Consider the following 24,707-nt stretch of genomic DNA (forward strand, 5'->3'; position numbering starts at 1 on the left):
CCAGGAAAAGAAGAGGAAGCAGAAACAGCCACTGGGGAGTCAGACCTTGTGTCCACCACAAAGCGACATGAGGAAAGTACAGCAGGGGGCCAAGTCCGAGGGAGTGACAGGGAGTGGCAGACGCTGGCAGGTGGATGGCGCGGGGGTGGGAAGCCACACTGAGGAGGCTGCTGAGGCTGAGACCCACTTCCAGGCCACGGTGCGGCAAAGCACAGACTCTGCCACGGGAACCAGGGGAGGCTGTGCAAAGCTCTAGCTGCTGTGAGGGTGCCGTGGGCGGCAAGACGGGAATCCTGGAGAGTAGCTGGAAGGCTCTCAGCGGAGATGGTGGCCTGGGCTGGAGTAGCAGTGAAGAGGCCAGAAGCGCAAGGATTAGAGATCATGTTCGAAGTAGATTCAGACTTGCTAATGGGTCTCACGTCACAGGGAGAGCTGGTAAGAAAAGGACAGTTGGAGGTTGGCAGGGCAGGTTGGGGTTTGAGCAACTGAGTAGATGCTGTTAACTGAGATGAGGAAGAGGGACACCTCAGAGGATTGATGGCTTAAAGGCGTGATTGTGTCTGTAACTGTGTGCTGCCTTCGGAGGGACTGGCTAGGGGAGCAGGGCAAACGGTGGTGTCAGGAGGCTTCACAGAAGGGCCAGGTTGCAGCTCAGTACATCTGGCAAAACGGGGAGGGAGGAGGAGCAGAGGAGGAAGTTGAGTTGGAAGCGGTGCGGGCACTGTGGTTGGGGAAAGGACTGTGGCATCAGATGAACCAGAATTTACAGCCTAGCTCTTCTTCCTTCTTTGCCACCTTGGGCAAGTCATTTTCCCTGTTTGAGTCTCAGTTTTCTCATTCTGTAACTGGGATGGAAAACGCCTACCCCCATATATCTGGTTGGTTGGTTTGTTGTTAATGCCCTTTAACTTTTTTTTTTTTTTGCTGTGTTGGGTCTTCGTTTCTCTGCGAGGCCTTTCTCTAGTTGCGCCGAGCGGGGGCCACTCTTCATCGCGGTGCGCGGACCTCTCACCGTCACGGCCTCTCGTTGCGGAGCACAAGCTCCAGACGCCCAGGCTCCGTAGTTGTGGCTCACGGGCCTAGTTGCTCTGCGACATGTGGGATCTTCCCAGACCAGGGCCCTGCATCGGCAGGCAGACTCCCAACCACTGCACCACCAAGGAAGTCCCGAACCTGATGTTTCTTAAATGCTTTCCGGGATGGCAATCCAGGACACGAGTGTGTAATCTATACATGCATTTGAGAGCAAATATTCCACAAGTAATAATTATGCCAAGGGCATGGAAAACCCACTGATACTTGACCAGGCGATGGATCAAAACCTGGTGGCACAGTGGTTAAGAATTGCCTGCCAATGCAGGGGACACGGGTTCGAGCCCTGGTCCGGGAAGATCCCACATGCCGCGGAGCAACTAAGCCCATGCGCCACTAGTGAGCCTGCGCTCTAGCGCCCGCAAGCCACAACTACTGAAGCCCGCACGCCTAGAGCCCATGCTCTGCAACAAGAGAAGCCACTGCAACGAGAAGCCCGCGCACTGCAACGAAGAGTAGCCCCCACTCGCCGCAACTAGAGAAAGCCCATGCACAGCAATGAAGACCCAATGCAGCCAAAAATAAAGAAATAAGTAAAAGAAATAAGAGAAAAAAGTCTTCAAGTATTTGGAAACTAAAGAACACTCTTCTAAAATAACTCATGGGTCAAAGAAAAAAAATCAAAAATGAAATTATAAAAAAAAACTACTCATTTACCCAAGGAGTAGAGAAACATGGAAAATTCAGATATATAGGGAAAGGAAAATTAAGTTGATCCATGATGCTACCAATCAATCCCATTCTGTTTGTTTCTATTCAAATTTATTTTTCCCTTTTAAAGACTAGGTCATTCCGTTTTTCAACAATCCTCTTGTTAGTGGCACGGCACTTAGTGGTACAGCATGAACATCCTTTCACGTCAATGGATATTCTCCTACAGTTGTATCTGAAATGCCTGCGCCATAGACCATTGAGACCAGAATGCAGTCACCCACCTGCCCTCGTGTCAGTTATTAGGTGGTTTCTCACATTTCACCAGGAAAAACAATGCTGCAGTTAACTCGCTTGCAGTTCACTGCAAGATCTCCGTTAATTTGTACAGATCGGCCTTAATTTCCTTAATTAAAAAACCAGAGTGGAATTGGCTGGGAGAAAGGACTTAAACTTTTCTAAGATTTTGCATTGTGCATTTCTGGATTGCACTTGCAAGCGTGCTGTTGATGTTACCGTCATGAAGTCCTGCCTGTCGAGTCACTCTGTCCTGGAAGCTCTCAGACTGTTGCTGTCCCCTCCCTTACCCCCCAAGTGTGGCTTCAAGATTGGGTGCCGCCCTGGAGGTGTGGCTTGACCAGGGTCCCTTCTCCCCCTCACCTGGTGCTAAGCCTGGTCTTCTCTGCGAGTGAAGCTGCTGAAGTTGGGGTTCTCGGCCAACTCCCTGAGTTGGACTCAGCTGCTGAAGTTGGTCTGAGGGTGGTAGAGTGCTTCGGCCCGGGCTCCGATGTCCCCGGATGTCATAACCTGTGCTTTCTCCCTCTGTCTAGACCTGGGGCTAGGCGTGCTCAAGGTGCCCAAAGAGGCTAACGAAGGAGGCAGGGCCACGTCTGGGAGCACAAGGAGAGGAAAGCGGCAGCACAGGTCCCCTCAGAACCCACTCCTGGACCGCAGCCTCTGCGGGAAGGTGTTCAGCAGCGCCAGTCCTCTCAGCAAGCACTACCTGACGCACAGCCAGGAGAGGAGACACGTGTGCAAAACCTTCAGCAAGGCCTTTAAGCGTCAGGACCACCTGTATGTAGGAGTCTGGTCGGGATGTCTGTTCAGGGGGCTGCTGGGGGCTGGGCGTGTTCCCGGTTCTTTTGCATCCCCTCCCATCCACCTGCACCGCCCCGCACCGTCGGGTGTCCCAGGTGTGTGCGACCTGTGCTCCTCCCACAGCCAGTGTTTGGGGGGGGGGCAGGGCCTACACTGCCCCGGACAGCCCGCCCTCCCCAGCCTCCAGATTCACTCCAGTGAGGAGAGCGCCGCTACGATTTGCAGACAGGACCCATGTGCTTTAAAAACACACTCCAGAGGCAATTTTGTCATGGAGGGAGTTGGGCTAACTGTGTAGAGAAAGTTTCAGAGTCCCTGGTAGGTGTCTGAGCAGAACAGATATGCACTCCATGAGGAATATATGTTGGGATAACACCAGGGCGTGAGGGGTTCTGAAATGCCTGTTTCTAGAACATGGCAATGCAGTGTTCACTCTCTTTTTTCCTGTTTCAATTCCCCCTTTTATTAACTCGATTTTTTTTCAAAATTTGACTTTAAAAAGCAAGCTCAGTGTAAGAGGAGCAGAATTCCGTTTGTTCTTCATGTCTTAGAAATGATAAGCTTTTCTTGCTGCCGAGGGAGAAGAGACAGACTTTCAAACTGAGAGACTCGTAAGTGGGAGAGGACGATCCCTTGCATGTTTACAGCTCGCCCAGCCTTTACTGAGGCTTCGATGAATCCCGCTTTCATTGTATCCTCTCCCCTCTCGCCATTAAGGATGGGAAATGATTTACTCCTGTCACAAGCTGGTAACAGTTAGGGCTAGAAAGTGGGTCTCCGGATGCCCTCTCTGCTGCTTCCCTCAGATGGAGGCCAAGGGTCCACGTTTGGGAAAGGGTTTCATTATTTACTGGGTCCAATTGATTAGAACCATCCGGGGTAGGATTGTTGGGAACCCAGAGGGTGATTTACCCATTTGTTTATATTTATAATATATTAATGCAGGTGTAAGTATGATGTAAATATAATACATACTTGCATTCTTTTATATTTGCAGAAATTATAGGCACATTTGGCTTTTTGTTGTTGTTGCTGTGGGGCTCCCAGGTAGCTGTCTAGAGGACTCCTGTGGGAAGGCAAAGACTCCTTTGTTCAAGGAAGGATCATCCCCAAGTTAGCGTTTCCTTAAGTTTGTTCTCAGAACTCTGGTTCTCTGCTTCTCGGGGATGCTAAAAGGGTCTATTTTAAAAACATGGTTTTGTGGGCAAATAAGTTTGAGAGACATGGAAAGTTCAACAGATCTCTCTTTATCTGCTCTGTGGCTTTTCAGTTTGCTCCTAGGAACCTCCAAGAAGTAAAGAGTGTTTTTCCCAAACTTATTTGCCAGCTGAGCCCAAGTCCTCAGGGAGCAACTCTGGAGCCTGGTGTTCCTTAGGAACCCACTTTGGGGAACTCTGACTTGACTCTCACTGATGTTTTTAATCTCAGATTAGGGGTTTGCTTAGGGGTGAGGGCAAGAGCTCCCCCTTCCAGAGGGCTTTGGCCGTAGCAGGGGTCTTTCCTCATAGGGTCTGAGCACAGTTTCCGAGTTGCGATGCTGCTGCCCCCTGGGGACACGCCTGGGTTCCTGCAGTGGGTGACCCACGCCGAGACACCCACTAACTTTCTCCTCATGTGATTCCAGGACTGGGCACACGCTCACCCACCAGAAGTCCAAGCCCTTTGTGTGCATTGAGCAGGGCTGCAGCAAGAGCTACAGCGACTACCGCTCCGTGCGCCAGCACTACGAGGTCCAGCACGGCCTGTGCATCCTCAAGGAGGCCCCTCCGGAGGAGGAGCCCTGCGGGAACTCACCCCGTGTGCACGAGGTGGCCTGCCAGCCCGCACCCGCGAGCCTTTGGTCCCTGGTGCCCCCGGAAGCCCCATCCCCCATCTCCCTCTTGTCCAACCGAGACCTCCTGCGCTGTATCGTGAGCAGCATCATCTGCCAGAAGATCCCTTCTCCCGGGCCAGCCCTGGGAGGGCCTTCAGACAGCGGCGAAGGGAGGATCACGGCCTGTTCCTCCTCCCTGCCCTCGTCAGGGTCCTCCTCCTGCGGCCCAGCCAGCACCCCGGCGGCCCCAGGAGCCCTGGGCACTGAGGTGTTCCCGAGGATCCCCGGCCCCCACGGAAGGAGCCGGGCACGGACGTGTTCACAGCCGTCCACTCACGGGCAGCGGAGAACAGCGGCCCCGACCCAGCCGAGCCGGAGCTGCCGCTGCTCCAGCCCCCATCATCCCTGGAGGGCTGGCCCGAGGGCGCTCCCTGCCCGCCTGCCTGCCTCTGTTCCATGGCCAGACTGTCCCCGCCAGTTCCCAGCCATCAAGCCACAGTTTCCAGTGGCTCTGAAACCTGTCGGGCTGCCCTAAGAGCAAAGGAAACAGTATGTTTGTCGTCCACAAGCCCTCTGCAGTGCCGTCCCGGGAGGGCTCCGAGCCGGGCCCCGGGCTCAGCAGCGACTCCCCTGCTGGGGAGCCCTCACCCAGCCAGTGCACCGGTCTGGAGGACACGCCGTCTTTCCCTCCCACGCTCCTGAAGGCCCAGGGGGAGGCCTCGGGCGACCCCAGATATGTCAGCACCAGCGGGGAAGACGACTCCTGGGCTTCCAAGAAGAGCAAGTGCGACTGCGACTCCTCCTCGTGGCAGAACCCTGGTGAGCCTGGCCCCCAGGACGGCCAGAAGTCCAGCGGCCTCCCGTCGGATGCCACACCGCTCTTCCAGCAGCTGGTCCTGAAGGCTCAGGAGTCTCTGGTGAGCCACGAGCAGATGCAGGTGTTCCAGATGATCACCAAGTCCCAGCGGATCTTCTCCCACACCCAGGTGGCCGCCGCCTCCTCCCAGCTTCCCACACCCGACGGCAAGCAAGTTGCCCTGAAGTCACTGCAGGGGCCGTGGCCACAGCAACCCCCACCTGTGGCACCCACTGTTGACTCTCTCCATGCTGGCCCCGTGAACCCTGATCCAGAGGGATCCCTAGCCCGCAGGAGAAAATCCACACCCGCTTTACCCACAGAGCCCTCCCCCAGCAGCGTGAGCCAGGACCCAAAGGGAAGACCAAAAGTGGCTGCTGCTCCACCTGCCCCCACGGCGGCGTCCCTGGACCCTCCTGGAAACCCAGACATCTCCTCTCTGGCCAAGCAGTTGCGATCCTCGAAAGGGACCTTGGACCTAGGGACATCTTCTCCCTCGGGGCCTGCATCAGACCCAGTTAGGAGGGGAGGAGCCATCCAGAGCCCACCTCCCAGGGAAGCAGGCCCAGGCTGAGAATGGCACGGCTTCCGGGGCCACAAAAGGTGGAGAGGGCCCGGCCTGCTCCTGGGGCGGAGGCTACAGGCTCTTCTCTGGCAACTCCGGGGTCCAGCACTTCCGGAAGGAGAAAGTGAAAATGGATATTTGCTGTGCAGCTTCTCCAAGCCAGGTAGCCATGGCCTCCTTCTCGTCGTTGGCCGGGCCTCCAGCGGATCCCCACTGGGACTCCAAGTCCAAGCTGATGATACTCAACAGGATCCAGGTACCAGGGCCCTCTCACGGGACCTGACCATGCGGGGGGCAGAGTCTCGTCCTTACCTGTGTCCGTGTTTCTGACTTGTCCAGGCACTGTATTTAACCTCAGCAAATCCTCAGATGCAGTTTGTTTACAGAGGGGCGAATGAAGTTCCAGAGAAGGGATGGTTCCTCCCATCACCCTCCACCCTGCAACACACACACACACAACAGAACAGGGCTTTAGAGTTGTCAGAGACACTTTGCATCATGTTTCTTCACTAAGCTTTTTCTATTTGCTTTCTTTCTGCCTCTCACTTCCTTTTGGATTTGCCTCCTTCACTTCTTCAGAGAATGTAAAGGCAGAGCTCCTTTACCCTTGATATTTGTACGTGAAATGCTGTGTCTATTCTGGTTGTGAATCACAGGTCCACAAGTCCGACTTGGCCCCTACTGCAGGCCTGGCACTGGCCCGCCCTTTTGGAGCAGCTTGGGTCCTCCCACATCGTGCCCACGAGGTCCTGGGCGCAGAGAGCTTGGCCACGTCTCTTCGTGATGTTCCGAGGTCCAGCATCCTTCCTGTCGCACCACAGCTACCTCCTCCTCTTTTTTTTTCCCCACAGCTTTAATATTCACGTGCCATCTAATTGGCCATCTTGAAGTGCACCATCCAGTAGTTTTTAGTTTGTTTACGAGGTCGTGCTCGCATCGCCACTCTTTGCCAATACACTTTCATCACCGCAAAAAGAAACCCCACACCGTTGGTTGTCACCCGCAATCTCTCCATCCCTCCCAGCCCCTGGCAACCATGCATCTACTTTCTGTCTCCATGGATTTGCCTATTCTGGACACTTCATGTGACGGGAATCCTAACGCTGCGTGGCCTTTTGTGTCTTTTGCTTCTTTCACTTAACCTGATGTTCTCAGAGTTCCTCTGTGCTGTAGCACGGGTCAGAACTTCACTCCTTTTTATCGCTGGTAACTTGTGCATTGTATGGAAACACCATATTTTATTTATCCATTCATCAGATGATAGATATTTGGGTTGTTTTCCCTTCTTGGCCATTGTGATAACGGTGCTCTGAACATTTGTGTACAGATTATTGTTTAGACATATGTTTTCATTTCTCTTGGGAAATACCTTGGAGGGGAATTGCTGGGCTCTAGGGTAATTCTATTGGAGGAAGTGCCAGACTTTCCCAAAAAGCTGTGCTGTTTTATATCCCTACCCAGAGTGTATGAGGCCTGCAGTTTCTCTGCATCCTCACCAACACTTGTTCTTGTCCAGTTGGTTCACCTTAGTGGGTGGGAAATGATAATCTCATTATAGTTTAATTTGCATTTCCCCGATGGCTAATAATCCTGAGCATCTTTTTTTTTTTTTCTTTTTTTTTCGGTATGCGGGCCTCTCACTGTTGTGGCCTCCCCCGCTGCGGAGCACAGGCTCCGGACGCGCAGGCTCCGGACGCGCAGGCTCAGCGGCCATGGCTCACGGGCCCAGCCGCTCCGCGGCATATGGGATCCTCCCAGACCGGGGCACGAACCCGTATCCCCTGCATCGGCAGGCGGACTCTCAACCACTTGCGCCACCAGGGAGGCCCCTGAGCATCTTTTAATGGCCATTTGTATATCCTCTTTGGGTAAGTGTCTATTCAGACCCTTTGCCCATTTTTAAATTGGGTTGTGATTTTATTTTTGAGCTGTGAGAGTTCATTATGTATCACTGATACAGAAATATACATAGTCCCTTATGAGATACATGATTTGCAACTTTTTTCTCTTATTCTGTCTTTTCACTTCTTGATGATGTCCTTTGAAGCACAGAAGTTGTAAGTTTTGATGAAGTCCAATACGTCTGTCTTTTGTTTGGTTTTGGAGTCATCCAAGAAACCACTGCTTACTCCAGGGTCACCAAGAATTATACCTGTGTTTTCTTCCAAGTCTTATAGTTTTCACTCTTGCATCTCATTTCTGATATGTTGGCTCAGATGTATTTTCGTCTTCAGGGTGGAAATATCTACCGGCTCCCCCACCCGATGAAGGAGGAGAACATGGCGGGTGGCTGGTAAGTTCCGAAGCCCCTCGGGAGAACTCTGGTGGCTTTGATGTGCTGGCCCTGGGTGAGCGAGCTCTGGATGCTTCACTCCTGAAGGGGTGAGCACCAGGCCACGGAGAATCGGGGGCATCATGTCCATTTCTTTAGGGTTCGTCCAAAGCTGTCTGTCAGAGGATCAGTGTTTGGGGACGGAGTCCCATTCTCCCTTTCTTCCCCACAGGAACCAGCACAGTGGTGGTCCCACAGACTGGGCAGAGCCAAGGAGCACTTACGTCTGCAAGAATTGCAGCCAGATGTTTTATACAGAGAGAGGGCTGAGCAGCCACATGTGTTTTCACAGCGACCAGTGGCCGTCACCTCGAGGGAAGCAGGAGCCGCAGGTGAAGGGGCGCGAAGCTGCCATTCATCTCAGGATGGAGCCGTCCTCCTGCAGGGAGCCTGGCTGGGGGCCGGGAGTCAGGGCTGTGCTGCTCTGGAGGGGCCCCTTGCTCCCTACGTACTGTGTCTCTTAAAGGGCTGGCTCTTCTCTGTGTGTAGGTGTGTGGCATGGAGTTTTGCAAGCCACAAAGACAGGTGCTGAGGCCAGAAGGGCACAGGCAGAGTTCCCCGGGAGGCAGGAAGTCCTTGGACAACATGACTGCCGCCCCTTTGGTGGTCCCTGTTTCGGTGCCAGTGGCTCCAGCGAACCATCCCCTGGGGAGCAAGGTGGGTGCACTTCCTTCCAGCTGCTTTCCAGCTGCCAGTGGGAGCTGTGAGAAAAGCCCCCAAATCCTGACTCCAGAAGAGCTTGATTTGCGTGTTCATTCATCCATTCAACCTCCAGTGAACTTCCTTTGTGTCTGGCCCTGTGCTGGGCAGGGCTGGGGACACTGCAGCGACCACAACAGGCCTGCCCCCGTCTCCTGGGGCTCCCAGCCCAGCGGAGTAGATAGACCCATCCCCGGACACTGACGACCCAGAACGGGCCGGGCTGGGAGAGGGAGCTGTGGGAGCCCCGAGGGCACCAGAGACCCTGCCTGAGGAAGGGGGCGTTGCAGCTGAGAGCCGGAGGATGAGGAGGGGTAAGATGGGCAGAGAGGAGGGGAGATGGCGTGGAGGTAAGAGAGAGTGTAGCAAGCTCAAGCCGTCGTCTCTTCAGCCTGTGCTGGAAGACCCCACCTGGAGAAGTCCATGCTGGACTCGGGTACGGGGTGCATGGAGCCCACTGTTTGTCTCCCAGGAGCTGCTGTCATTTTGAGGGCAACAGGTTTTCCTTTTGTCATGCTGTTGCATCCGTCTGGCCCCCACACTTTAAGTGCCAGTCACTTTAACAACGGATATGAGTTTCCAAAATGGTCTGAGTGAGGGCCTCTCCTTGGGGTGGGGGTGGGTGCCTGAGAAGGCCCCAGCGTCAAATGTCGCCCGGCTTAGGGTCTGGAGTCTGGCTCAGGCGTGGTGGCCCTGCCCGGCTTCCTGCGCTGAGGACTCTGGGCATGGCCATGCTGGGTGTGCATTTGGCTGGTCAGTACCCTTTCCCACTCTCAGGCCATCTTGAGGTCTGAGCTTTGGGGCCGGTGGCCTCAGGTGACCCCCGTGGTTCTGAAGTCTCTTCTTCTCCAGGGACAGGAGAAGGACGGGGAAGAGAGAGACAGCAAGGAGAGCAGCCAACACAGGAAGCGGAAGAAGCTCCCACGGCCCAAGGCACTGCTCATCCCTCCTCCGCCCTCCATGTCTGGGGAGCCGGGCCTGGGAGGATGCCGCCAGAGCTGCCTGCGCTCGCCCGTGTTCCTGATGGACCACCTCCTGAAGGGACTGTCCCAGTGACCTCCCTACACACCGCCCCCGATGCTCAGCCCCATCCGGGAGGGCTCTGGGCTGTATTTCAACACTCTCTGTTCCACATCTGCCCGGGCCCGTCCCGACAGGCTCATCAGCGCCATGCTTGGTGAGTGAGCTTGATCGCCCCATGATGGGCCTGCGGGGGGCCAGACCCCCGCCCCCTGTAGAATTTGGTCCAGCCATTCTCTCTGGCCTATGCCTGGGTCTGCTCTGGGGGTCCCGTTGCTGTTCAGAACTATCCCAGGACCATCTGGGACCAGCAGCCTTCTAGGTGCTTATGACTTTGTAGCCAGAAAGAAAATAGACGCCATTTAGCCTAAGCACCCTTCTGCCTGCCCTTTCGAGTAATTGTTTAAACAGCTTTATTGAGGTATAATTCACATGCCATATGAATCACCCATTTAAAGCGTACAGTGATTTTTTAGTGTATTCTTAGGATTGTACACCCATCCCACAATCTAATTCTAGAGCATTTTCATCACCCCAGAAGATTATATCCACGAGCGGTGACACACAGGCCCTGTAGCCCCCAACTCCTCAGCCCTGGGCAACCACCAGTCTACCAACCTACTTTTTCTACGGGTCTCCCTATTCTGGACATTTCATGTAATTGGAATCATCAAATACGTGACATTCTGTGTCTAGTTTGTTCACTTAGAATAATGTTGTCAAGGTTCATGTTGTAGTATGCATCAGTGCTTCATTTCTTTTTATGGATGAATGATATTGAATTCTCTGGATAGACAACATTTTATTTATCCATTCATCAGTTGACGAGCATTTGGGTTGTTTGTGTCCTTTGGCTGTTGCAAACAGTGCTGTTAAGAACATTTATGTGTAAGTTTTTGTTGGACATAAGTCCTCATTTCTCTTGGGTATATAACTCAGAGTGGAATTGCTGGGTCAAAGGGTAACTATGTCTAACCATTTAAGGAACTGCCAGACTGCTTTGCAAAATGGCCGGGTCATATTAAATTTCCACCAGCATTGTATGAAAGTTGCAGTTTCTCCACATCCTTGCTCACACTTCTTAGCTGTCTTTTTTATTACACCCATCCTAGTGGGTGTGAAGCGGTAGCTCATTGTGAGGTGTTTGTTTGTTTGTTTGTTTTGTGGTACGTGGGCCTCTCACTGTTTGTGGCCTCACCCGTTGTGGAGCACAGGCTCCGGATACTCAGGCTCAGCAGCCAGGGCTCACGGGCCCAGCCGCTCCGCGGCATGTGAGATCTTCCCAGACCGGGGCACGAACCCATGTCCCCTGCATCGGCAGGCAGACTCTCAACCACTGCGCCACCAGGGAAGCCCTGTCTTGCTACCTTTGTGGAAAGTCAGTTGACCATAAATGATTTGAGATGTTTCTTCTTTTTTAATACAGATATTTTACAGCTATAGATTTCCTTCTGAACATTGCTTTAGCTACATTTTGTAAGTTTTAGTATGTTGTTTTTTTTTTTTTTTTTCTTTTTGTGGTATGCGGGCCTCTCACTGTTGCGGCCTCCCCCGTTGCGGAGCACAGGCCCCGGATGCGCAGGCTCCGTATGCTCAGGCCCAGCGGCCACGGCTCACGGGCCCAGCCGCTCCGCGGCATATGGGATCCTTCCAGACCGGGGCACGAACCCGTATCCCCTGCATCGGCAGGCGGACGCTCAACCACTGCGCCACCAGGGAGGCCCTATGTTGTGTTTTTATATTCATTCAGCTAAAGTATTTTCTAATTTATCATTCCACTTCCTGTTTAATACACTGACTGTTAAAGAGTGTGTTGCTTAATTTTCACATATTTGTGAATTTTCCAAATTGCTGCCTTTTATTGATTTGTAATCTAATTCTCTTTTGGTCAGAGTACATACGTTGTTTCTTTTTCAATTTAATTAATTTAATTAATTTATTTATTTATTTTGGCTGTGCTGTGCGGTTTGCAGGATCTTAGTTCCCCCACCAGGGGTCGAACCCATGCCCCCTGCAGCGGAAGCGTGGAGTCCTAATGACTGGACCGCCAGGGAATTCCCTTAAATTTATTTTAAAATTTAAAATTTATTGAGGCATGTTATATGGGCTAGAATCCGGTCTGTCTTGAAGAATGTTCCATGTGAATTTGAGAAGAATGTATTCTACTGATGTTTGGTGGAATGCTGTATTTTGTCTGTTTTGTCTAGTTAGTTTCGATTTCCTTGTTGATCTTCTGCCTAGTTGCCCTATCCACTGTTGAAAGTATTGAAATCTCCAACTATTATTTTTTAATGGTTTATTTCATCCTTCAGTTCTGTCGTTTGTTGCTTGGTGTATTTTGGGGGTCTGTTTGTAGGTGTGTATATGTTTGTAATTGTCACATCTTCCTCATGGCTTGACCTTTTATCATTAGGATGTGATTGTGACATCATTTGTCATTATTACAATAATTTTATCATTATCTCTAATTTTATCATTATCTCATTATCTCATATTTTTGGTTTTAAAGTCTAATGTGCCTGACATTAGTATAGCCACTCCATTCTCTTTTTTGGTTGTTGTTTGCTTGGTATATATTTTTCTCTTCTTTTACTTTCAGCCTATTTGTGTCTTTGAAAATAAAGCATGTTACCTCTAGACACCATTAGGTGGATCATGTGTTTTTTATCCAGTCTTACAAAGTCTGCCTTTTGATTGGTTTGTTTAATCCATTCTTGTTTAATGTTATATTGATATGGTTGGATTTACATCTGCCATTTTGCTTTTTATTTTCTATACGTTACATGTCTTTTTCTCCCTCTGTTCCTCCTTTCCTGCTTTCTTTTGTATTAAGTGAGTATTTTCTAGTGTGACATTTTAATTCCATTAATTTTTCAATGTTTCTTAGTCATTTCTTAGTGGATGCTCTAGGACTTAAAATATATGTCTTATCAGAATCTGTTAGGATGTGTAATAACTCATTAACAGTGAAATATAGAAACACTGCTCCTATCTAGCTCTATTCCTTCTAACTCTTTTGCTGTTATATGTGAGAGACCCAGTAATACCGTACTGGTCATGTTTATTGCTTTATATAATTTTATTTTGTGTAAAAACACTGAGAGGATAAAGGAAAGCAAGCATGATTTATAGAGGTTGTTATATTAACCTTCTTATTTACCATTTCTGATCTCTTCATTTATTCTTGTGGATTTGAGTTACTGTCTGAGGTGATATTCCTTTACTCCAATGCAGCTGTGCTCCTTGTGCAGTTACTGTCACATATATTATATTTCTATATGTTACAGGCCCACAATACATATTGTTTTATGCAGTTATTTTTAAGGCCATTAAAAAAAGAAAAGAAATATGTAATCATAGTGATTTTTATAGTTACCCATATTTACTAGCGCTTCGCTTTTTTTTTTTTTTTTTTTGGTTTGGATTCAAGTTACCATCTGATGTCATTTGGTTTCAATCTGAAGGACTTTCTTTACTATTTATTTTTATTAGGGATATATAATTCACATACCATACAATTCATCCCTTTAAAGTATAGAATTCAATGGTTTTTAGTATATTCACAGAGCTGTGCAACCATCACTACCATCAGTTTTCAGAAATTTTCATCATCCCCAAAAGAAGCCCTGTACTTATTAGCAGTCCCTCCTTTCCATCCTCCCCATCCCCAGCCATGGGTAACGACTAATCTACTTTGTCTCTATCGATGTGGCTATTCTGCATATTTCATGTGAGTGGAATCATACAGTATGTGGTCCTTTATGAATGCCTTCTTTTAGTTAGCATGATGTTTTTAGGTTTCATCCAAGTTGCAGTATGTATCAGTACTTTGTTCCTTTTTGCGGGCTGAATAATATTTCACCTTTAATATTTCTTGTAAGGCAGGTCTGCCAGCAACAGGTATCCTCAGTTTTTATTTATCTGGGAGTGTCTTTATTTTACCTTCATTTTTGCAAGATAATTTGCTGAATACAAGATACTTGGTTAACACTTTTTTACTTTCAGTAATTTGAATATATTATCCCATTGCCTTGTAACCTACATCGTTTCTCTTAAAAAGTTAGCTGTTAATTTTACTGTAGTGCCCTTGTATGTAACAAATTGTTTTTCCCTTTTTGCTTTCAAGATCTTATCTTTATTTTTGCTTTCCACATTTTGCCTATGTTATGTCTGGATGTAGAGCTCTTTGTGTTTAATCTTTCTTGGAGTTTGTAGAGTTTGCTGGATATACATATTGTTTTTCATCAACGTTGGGAAATTTTCAGCCATTAATACTTTAAATATTCTGTCCCTTTCTCCCCTCTTTCTGGTACTCCCAATACATATATATTGTTGCATGTAATGACATCTCACATTTCTCTGAGGCTCTCTTCACTTTCCTATATTTTTTTCTCTCTGTTCTTCAGATTTCATAGTCTCCATTGTTGTATCTTCAGGTTTGCTGATCGTTTCTTCTGCCAGCTCAGATCTACTGTTGAGCCGTATTTTGGTTATTGTACTTTTTTAACCCCTGAACTATTTCCATTTGGTTCTTCTTTTTTTTGGCTGCATCGCACAGCATGCAGGATCTTACTTCCTCTACTAGGGATCACACCCATGCCCCCTGCAGTGGAAGCGTGGAGTCTTAACCACTGGACCGCCAGGGAAGTCCACATTTGTATCTTTTTAAAAACTAATTTCCATCTCTTGATGGCATTTTCTCTTTGATGACAAATTTTTATTTTATCTTGCTTTAATTCTTTAAGCATGGGAGCCAGGGGAAGAAGCAGCCCCCATCTCCTTGGCTGCACCTACCTGGGTAGAGCTTCCGTTACAAAGAGCTGGGGGCTAGGTGGGTAAGGGGGTGGGCCATGGCTCCAGTGCCACAGACTCTCACTGTTCTTCCCGAGATTTAGTAGGTTTTCTTGAATGAGTATTTCTTAAAATGCTGTATGCCTTTAGGACAACGTGCAGAGACTTTGGCTTACTGTTCTTTTTTTTTCTTTTTCAATGATTTTTGTCAGTAAATCTGTTGTTTTGCCGAGTTCCTTACTCTACATTTTCAGAAGTCTTATCCCACTTCCATGCAATCTTTTTATTTTATTTTATTGTGATGTGAACAGTTAATCTGTGATCTGCCCTTTTAACAAAGATTTAAGTGTGCAATACAGTATTGTTGACTATAGGTACAATGTTATACAGCAGATTTCTAGAGCTTGATTAATTGAAACTTTATGCCCATTGATTAGTAACCTCCCATTTCCCACTGCCCCAACCCCTGGTAACCCCTATTCCATTCTTTGATTCTATCAATATGAATTCAACTACTTTAGATACGTTATATAAGTGGAGTCATGCAGTATTTCTCTTTCTGTGACTGGCTTATGTCACTTAGTATAATGTCCTCAATGGTCATCCATGTTGTTGCATATTGCAGAATTTCTTTTTAAGGCTAAATGGTATTTCATTGTATGTTGATGTCACATTACCTTTATGTGCTCATCTGTCAGTGGACATTTAGGTTGTTTCCACATCTTGGCTATTATGAATGGTGCTGGAGTGAACATGGGAGTTCAGATATCTTTTTGAGGTCTTGACTGCAGTTCTTTTGGATGAATACCCAGAAGTGGGTTTGCTGCATGATATGGTAGTCCTACTTTTAATTTTTGAGGAAACTCCATACCATGCAATCTTTTTTTTCCAATTTTCAATTTTATATTGGATTAGAGTTGATTTACAATGTGTTAGTTTCAGGTATACAGCAAAGTGATTTTGTTATACATAATCACATATCTATTGTTTTTTAGATTCTTTTCCCATAGAGGTTATTACAGAGCATTGAGTATAGTTCCCTGTGCTATACAGTAGGTCCTTGTTGATGATCTATTTTATATACAGTAGTGTGTGTATACCATGCAATCTTGAAGAGCCTGCTTTTAGCTGCTCTGGAAAGGCAGGCAAAAAGGGCCTCATGGGTCAGTTGTAGCCAGTCTCCTTGAGGCTCTTCTTTGGGTGTTTTCCAGATCACATGGACGGCTCTTTTGGCATCAGTGTGGTGAAGGACAACAGCAAGATCAGCACTGAACCGTGAGTTGGAACAGACTTAGAACCTGAGGGTCCTTGCAACGTGGGGATGCTTTTACCCTCCTTGCATTCCAGTGTCGGTTTTTCCCAAGGGAGCCTTCATCACGGGAAAGTCAGGTCTAGACCCAGAACCTCTCTAGGAGAGAAGTGGTGGATTTTTCCAGGTGTTTCCCCAATATTCCTTCTGTCCAGACATACCATAGTTGGATGTCTGCAGACAGAATGCCCAGCACCCTGGGGTTCTAGATAGAATTGGTGATGGCGCAGTGAGATACTGTTTTGTAGCTTGGATGTTCCCTTGGATACAGAAGAATGCCAGGTATCAGCACATACCTCCCCTGTCCTAGACCCCAAACGCCTGAAGCCAGAAATCTGGCGAAAAAGCAAATTGGAGGAAGGAAGGAAGTATCCCTCAAGAGGTCTCTGGAATACCAGTGGCGTGTCTGCTGGGCTGATGAGCACTCCCTGTGTCTGAGAGATGGCCAAAAGGTGGGTTCCACAGCCCTGCTGAGCAGGGCTCACCACACATCTCTCTTGTATTTCCCATCTTGGTCACACACCTATGCCTTTTATGTCCGTGTGTGTGGCCTCATTTCAGACACATCAACATAGGGAGCCAGTTTCAGGCTGAGATCCCAGAGCTCCAGGACAGATCACTGGCTGGAAGTGACGAGCATGTAGCTACTCTGGTCTGGAAGCCATGGGGAGATGTGATGACCAACCCGAAGACGCAGGATAGGGGTGACTGAGACTTTGGGGCCAGGTTCCCGAGAGCCCTCCTCCATGTCCAAGGGGTTTCTCCTCCCAGTTCTCACCTTGACCAAGAAGCAGTGATCCCCAGGCGGGGGTGGGGTGGGCAGAGCTGGCCTTCAGCGCAGGACTGCTTTGCTGTGCTGCAGTCCCTTGCCCCACCTCTCCTCTCACCCAGTAGCTGGCCAGGCCATCCAGAGCAGGTGCCAGGAGCAGGGTTTCTGCCCATCCTCCTTGTCGCTCCCTTCCCTCAGCCTGCTTGTAACAGAGAGGTGAGGGAGATGGTGACAGGAGCCCCCCACCCCATCTGTGCTGTTGGGGAGGTTTCCTCTCTGGCACTTGCTGACCCTCTGTGTCTCCTCTCCTTCTCGCTGCCGGGCTGCCTGCTGGAAACAGTGACCGAGCTCTGCAACGTGGCCTGCTCCAGCGTGATGCCGGGCGGGGGCACCAACCTGGAGCTCGCTCTGCACTGCCTGCATGAAGCCCAGGGCAACATCCAGGTGCGGTGCAGGCGAGGCGGGGGCTCAGAGGAGCTGTGGGAAGCTCCCTGGTCTCTTAGGGCCAGGGGCTCTAGGCGCAAGACACGTGCCTTCTACTTGGGGCTTTGCAGCTCACGAGAACCAAAGGCTGGCCACCCACCCTTCTCCCTGGTCGCTTTGGGACTGGTGGTGTCCTTTGGAACGTAGGGGAAATGCACACATACGGGCTCAATCAGTTATTGCTCTGGGGTGACAGCAGAGCACCAGGGTTCCTCCAGCGTTACCTCATCTCAGCGCGGCACTGGGGAGGCGGTGCCTAGCAGAACCAACTCAGGGCCTGCATTCATCTGGTTTATTTACTGAACATTAACTTTTGGATTAAAAATGGTGTATGCAAACCTCAGATGCAACAGAAATGCCTCTGCCTCCTCCAAGGACCCTCCTCACAATCCTGAAGTTTAGAAAATGAAGAAGTCCAACTGTGTGTAGTGGGAGAGGAAGTCACGTCACCCGAGTTGGAGACCCAAGAGTCAGGGCTACATGGTGCTTTTTCTCAAGCTGAGAGGCAGTGGCTGGCACGTGGTGGGTGCTCAGCAGAGTAATCAGCACACATTTACTGGGTCCTCCTGATACCTGGTGATGTCACGGTATCAGGCTGGGGCCAGCTCAGGGGCCCATTCTTGGTTTAATGCTCTGCTGCCACCATCTTGAAATTCTTAATAGTTTCTGAGCACAGGGCCCCGTGTTTCCATTTTGCGCTGGGTCCTGCAAACTGCATAGCGAGTCCTGACCGGGGTTACGCTGTTGAGCAAGACAAATGCCCTCTCTTTGCAGGGCTTACATTTTAGGAGAGTGAACACATGAAATACATTTTTTACAAGTGATAGATAATGATTAGTGCTATGAGGACCATAACATGGGGTAGGGCGGGGGCAGTGCCACTCCAAATGCTGCTCCCTGAAGAAATAAGGAGCTTGTGCCAGAATAAGTCCACACACTGTTTCGTCATCAAGTAAATCTTGCTATGAAAAAGGTAACGTCAGCTGCACTCAACAGTCCGCTTAGTGCTGTAGGCAATGTGTCCCAAGTGGTTCACAGCTGGTGGCCAGTCCACAGACCGACCACACTTTGAGTCGCCCTGGGGTAGGGGTGGCTTTAGGGAGGGCTGCACATATTTTCTGATTGGATGAAAGAATGAAGGTGGGCCTCTACCTCACCTTCCCTCCCTCAGAGAGTTGCCCACCACTCCTCTCGTTCCAGGTTGCCCTGGAGACCCTGTTACTGAGAGGACCCCAGAAGCCACGGACTCACCCTCTCGCCAACTATCACTACACAGGTAACGAGCGTGGCTGCCCGCGTGGTTTTGGCCTGGCTGAGGCCCCTGCGAGCCAGTCACTTTCCATGGCAAGCTCTGCACGTGCCTCCCGGAGTTCTCTTGGGGCCTGCACCTGCCCTCCCAGAAGGGCCCGTCCTCTCTGGGGGACTCAGTGGGTGCTGTTCTCTAGTTGGATCCAACCTTCCCCTTTCCACTGGTTCCCTCGTGGGCTCTTCCTGGCCAGAAGGGGGGTGCCAGGTTGGGGTGGGCTCAGGTTTCCCAGTTGAGCACTCCAGCCTTGGAGTCAGGCAACCAGGGGCCCACGCCTGCCCTTGGCAAGTCTCTTAAGCAGAGGAAGCCTCAAGTTGCTGCACCTGTCAAGTGGGGATGGTAATCGCCCCTACCTGCTAAGGTTTTTGTGAGGATTGTGTGAGATAAAGCAAGTAAGGGGCTTAGCAGAAATCTTGGCATATAAGTGGCGCTCGGTGGCCTGAAAAAGGAGGGGAGTCTGCACTTCAGCCGTGGCTGTGGTCCCAGAAGGAGAAACATCCTTCCTCCTCTTGGCTGTTTCTCCAATAGGTTCGGACATCTGGACCTCCATGGAGAAGAGGCTCTTTAAGAAGGCGTTCCGTGCCTACAAGAAGGACTTCTACTTGATACACAAGATGGTAAGGCGAACATGGCAGGCTGGTGTAGACAAGGCTCCTTCACACGGCCGAGGCGCTAGAACTGCAGGGCCTTTCAGGGGCGATACTCTGCTCATGCTGTGAACAGTTGACAACTACAATGCCATTGCTTGGAACAACCTGAAACGGTAGAGAAATGAATCCCATGTTCAAAATAAAGCCCTCCAGACCCCTCCCCACAATCCTACTTCTGATTTGATAACCTGACAGGTATTTATTGCCCATACGGATTTTACACACCTATATGCACTTTCTCAAAAAAGGATGACATCATATACTTAATATCCTGCTGATTAGTTTGCTCTTTTTTTTAACTTGATGTACGCAAAATTGCACATAATCGAAGTGTGAGATTTAATGTTTTTGACATAGTTATACACTTGTAAGACCACCACGATGATCGAGATAATGAGAGTATCCTTCACCCCCAAAAGTTCCCTCCTGCCCCTTTGCAACCCTTCCTTCCTGCCACCCGGGTCCCTAGTCAACTCTTGTCTACTTTCTGTCACTCTAAATTAGTTTGCATTTTCTAGAGGTTTATATAAATGGAATAATCATACAGCACGTGATCTGCTTTGTCTGGCTTCTTACACTCAACCTAATGATTTTGAGATTCATCCATGTTGTCGTGTGTACCCATAGTTCATCCCTTTACTGTTGAGGAGTATACCACTGTGTGGACGGACCACCGTTCATTTAATCATCCACCTGTTGGTGGTTTCCAGTTACTGATGACTACAGATAAAGCTGCTCTGCACACTTACATACAAGTCTTTGTACGGACATGTACTGGGTTTTTTTTTTTTTTTTTTTTTTTTTTTGCGGACACGGAGTTGGGATTATAAATACCTAGGAGGGGAATGAGGGTAACTTATAGTAGATGTATGTTTAACTTTTTAAGAAACTGCCAAACTGTTTTCCAAAGTGGCTCTACCACTTCCCATTCCCACCAGCAGGTTATGAAAGGTCCAGTTGCTCCACACCCTCGTCGACACTTGGTATGCTAAGTCTCTTTAATTTTAGCCATTCTAATGAGTGTACAGTCGCATCTGACTCCATTTTCCTAATGACTAATGATGCTGAGCATCTTTGTGTTTTTTTGCTCTCTGTGCACCTTCTCTGGTGAGCTGTCTGTTCATATCTTTTGCCTCTGTTTTTATTGGAGTGTCTGTGTTTTTATTGAGCTGTAGGAGTTCTTATTTTGTTCTGAACACCAGTCCTTTATCCAGATATATGCTTTGGAAATATTTTCTCCCAATATGCCATTTGTCAGTCTTCTAACAGTGTCTTTTGAAGAAAAGTTGTAAATTTTGCTTAAGCCTAACTTACTAGTTTCTCTTTTATAGACTGTGCTTTTCGTGTTGTATCTAAGAAATCTTTGCCTAACCCAAAGTCACAAAGATTTTCCCCTATGTTTTCTTCTGGAGGTTTTATAGTTTCAGGTTTTATTTCTAGATTTATGATCCATTTTAAGTTTATTTTTGTATGGGGTACGAGGTGAGTTCATTTTTGCATATGGATATTTATTCCAGTACCTTTTGTTGGAAAGACCATACTTTCTCCACTCAGCTGCTTTTGTACCTTTGTTAAATATCAGTTGGCCATATATATATGCATCTACTTCTGGACCCTGTATTCTGTTCCATTGATCTGTTTGTCTTTTATTAAGCTATTCCCATACTGTCTTTATTACTGTAGCTTTATTCTAAGTCTTGAAATTAGAAAATGTTAGTCCTTCAACTTTGTTATTCTTTTTCAAAGTTATTTTTTGTATTCTACATCCTTTTTAATTCCCTATGAATTTTAGAAATAACTTGACAATTTCAAAATAAAAATTTCTGCTAGGAACTTGATTGGTACTGTTTTTGACTCGTTACGTCAACTGGGGAGAGTTGTTACCTTAACAATATTGAGTCTTCTGACTCGTGAACAGGGTATATCTCTGTATTTCAATCTTTAATTTTTCAGCAATGTTTTGAAGTTTTTAGTGTACAGTTGTTGCATACTTTTTGTCAGATTTATTCCTAAGCGCTTGGTTTTTTTCTGTTTTTTTTTTTTTTTTTGCGGTATGCGGGCCTCTCACCATTGTGGCCTCTCCCGCCGTGGAGCACAGGCTCCGGACGCGCAGGCCCAGCTGCCATGGCTCACGGGCCCCACCGCTCCATGGCACGTGGGATCCCTCCAGGACCATTGCACGAACTCGTGTCCCTTGCATCGGCAGGCGGACTCTCAACCACTGCGCCACCAGGGAAGCCCAGTACTTGTGTTTTTTATGATGTTATAGAGTTCTTTTTTATTTCAGTTTCCAATGGTTTGTTGCTAGTATGTATAGAAATAAAATTGATTTTTATATGGATCTTGTGTTCTGAAATGTTGCCAAACTAACTTACTAGTTTTGGTAACTTTTTTGTGGATTCCACTGAATTTTCTACATAGACAGTCACATCATCTGCAAATAAAGACACTTTTCTTTCTTCCTTTCCAACCTGGATGCCTTTACTTTTTTTCTTGCCTTTTTGCACTCTAGAACCACCAGTACAGTATTGAGTAGAAGTGGTGAGAGTGGAAATCCTTGTGTTGTTCATGATATTTGAGGGGAAACCACTCCACCGTTAGCTGTAGGGATTTTGTAGGTCTCATTTATCAGGTTGAAGAGAAGTTCCTTCTATTCCTATTGTGCTGAGAGTTTCCATCAGGAATGGACATTGGATTGTATCAAATGCTTTTTCTGCACCTATCAAGATGCTCATATGATTTCTCTTTTTTAAGTTTAATATGATGAATTACATTGATTTTCGATTGTTAAAACCAACCTCACGTTTCTGGGATGAGCTCCACGTAGTCATGGTATATTGTCCTTTATATATATATATACATATATACATACATATATATATATATATATATATATATACACATATATATGTATATATATACACACATATATACACGTATATATATATACACATATATATATTGTTCGATTCTGTTCGTTAAAGTTTTGTTTAAAAATTTTCATCTATGTTCATGAGGGACATTGGTCTGTAGGCTTCTTTCCTTGTAATATCTTTGTCTGGCTTTGGTATCAGAGAAATGTTGAACTTACGGACTGAGTTGGGAAGTATTCCTTCCTCTTCAGTTTTTTGGAGGGCTCTGCCTAGCTGTCACATAAGGCTATGAGGTATCCACCACGTAAGGACACTCTGGTTTAATTAGTCCCAGTCGGTAGACATGTGGCTCCACATGATGTCACAGTGAGCGTCCTCGTGTGTACCGTGTGTGCGTTTTCCTGGAGAGAAGCCTTCTTGGGCCAGCCTTGTTGCTCAGAGTGTGCAGAGCTTAGATGGTGTTGACTCTGGTGGCTTCTCTCTGAACTCCTTCATCCCCAGGAGGACTTTGTGATTCTCTGTCCCCCGTAGCAGTGGAGCATACCAAGCCGTAGGGGAGAAACGTTTCAGGAGGGCTTTCAAAAAGTGGCGGCTGGCCCCATGGGGAGGGGATTTAGGGCGTCAAGGCCATACTCACTGCTACTCCTGAGGCACTGTCCTTAGCCGGTTTCTGTCTTCCTCCACTAGGTCCAGACAAAAACAGTAGCCCAGTGTGTCGAGTTCTACTACATGCAGAAGAAAATGAACAAGTTTGACTGCGGCCGAGCCCCAGTGCCGGAAAAGAGGGTCAAGAGAGAGCTGGGTGAAGCAGACAGGACAGAAGCGAAGGTAGAGGGTCTCGGGATAGGGCTTCAGGAGTTCAGCACGGATCTGGATGCCCGGTGCCCATCCAAGCTGGCTGGCGGTGGGGGGGTGCACCCCGCGACGTCTGGATGCTCTGGACACCTGCTTCTCCCTTAGAAGGGCGGCGGGGCGGTCAGCACCCTTTCATCACCTCTGCCCCCTGTGCAGGTCACTCGTAGCCCTCGGAGGAAACCCAGCCACCGTCCAACCCCCGAATTACCGAGGACTACTGAGAGTTACAGGAGGGAGTCCATCCCCAACTCCAGCCCAAACACCGGCTCGAAGCGGACCCCTGAGCTGCCGGGGAGCAGCAAGGGCCAGGGCTTCTTTCCCTGCCGGGAGTGTGAGAGGTACCGCCCTTTCCCTGGATGCTCCCACACTGCCTGCCCTCAGCCCTCTGGGGTGCCCCCCTCAGGGCTACCCGCCTCCCCCTGCTCTGACCCCTGTGTCCTCTGGTGCCTCCTCAGGGTGTTTGGCAAGATCAAGGGTCGGAATGCCCACATGAAGTGGCACCGGCTTCAGGACCACGTGGATCCCACCGCCAGGGCAAGGTGGCCCATGGAGCCCTTCCAACTGTAGGAGGAGGAGGGCGAGCTAGGGGCTGGCATCGGCCCTCTGCGTGGGCAGCTAGTTGGGATGGGCACCTCCAGCCCCGTTGCGTCTCCTTTGTTGTTTCTGTACGTTTTCCCTTGTATATAGTATTAAATTTGTTTCTTAAGAAGCTGTCTTCTGGCTTCCCTGCCTGTTGATCCAGCGAAGGCTTTTGAGCCCCTGCCACTCCCAGAAGCCACAGTGACTGAGTCCCTGCCCTGGAGGACCCTCATGCATGAATGCAGCCAGCATTCATCAAGCACCTGCTGTAGCTGTGCCAGACAATGCCCAGTCCACGTGATGGGGACATAGTGATGGAGGGACAGGCCCCTCCCCTCACAGAGCTTACATTTTAGGAGCGGGAAGGTAGGAGTGATAAAGCAGCAAAAAGGTGAGTTTAGATATCTATAGTGCGTATGCTTTGGGCCGTAATAACAGAGGAGTCGGCGTAGGTTTAAGCTCTCAGGACACGTGGTGGTGCCAGTGGCTCCACGGTGAAGTCAAGGCCTGCCAGCAGTGGCCAGCGTCTGCAAGTCGGCTGCCGCAGCAGCAGCAAGAATCCCCTCTTGTACGCGGAGCACCCAAACCTTCGGAGGGTGCAGGGCAGAGAGCAGCTCCCTCCCTTCCTTGTTGCCCTTTTTAAAAGTGAGGAAAGCTTGTAGCAGCGCCCAACAGAACGCCCCTCACGTCTCCTCGGCCAGAACTGTAGCCCGTGCTCTTTCTAAACTGATCCGTGGCAGTGGAAAGGGAAGTGGCCACCGTTATCCCGGACCCTCAAGATTTGTCTCCAGGGCAAAAGCGTAAGTTGTGTTCCCCCCTGGTTCTCCCCAGTTCCAGGACTGGGGAGAACCAGTGTGTTCCCTCAAATTTCTTGTCACCCGATCCAAACTGGAATCCCATTTGCCAGGAAAAGAAGAGGAAGCAGAAACAGCCACTGGGGAGTCAGACCTTGTGTCCACCACAAAG

At 48.9% G+C, this 24,707-nt stretch overlaps 1 pseudogene; it reads left to right on the forward strand.

The window, feature by feature from the left end:
- Nucleotides 1-67: 67 nt before the first annotated feature.
- LOC132479634 (zinc finger protein 541-like) lies at nt 68-24,450 on the forward strand (annotated as a pseudogene).
- The last annotated feature ends 257 nt before the right edge of the window (nt 24,451-24,707 follow it).

Source organism: Mesoplodon densirostris, chromosome 19 (assembly GCF_025265405.1).
Source record: "Mesoplodon densirostris isolate mMesDen1 chromosome 19, mMesDen1 primary haplotype, whole genome shotgun sequence".
Taxonomy (NCBI): Eukaryota; Metazoa; Chordata; class Mammalia; order Artiodactyla; family Ziphiidae; genus Mesoplodon; species Mesoplodon densirostris.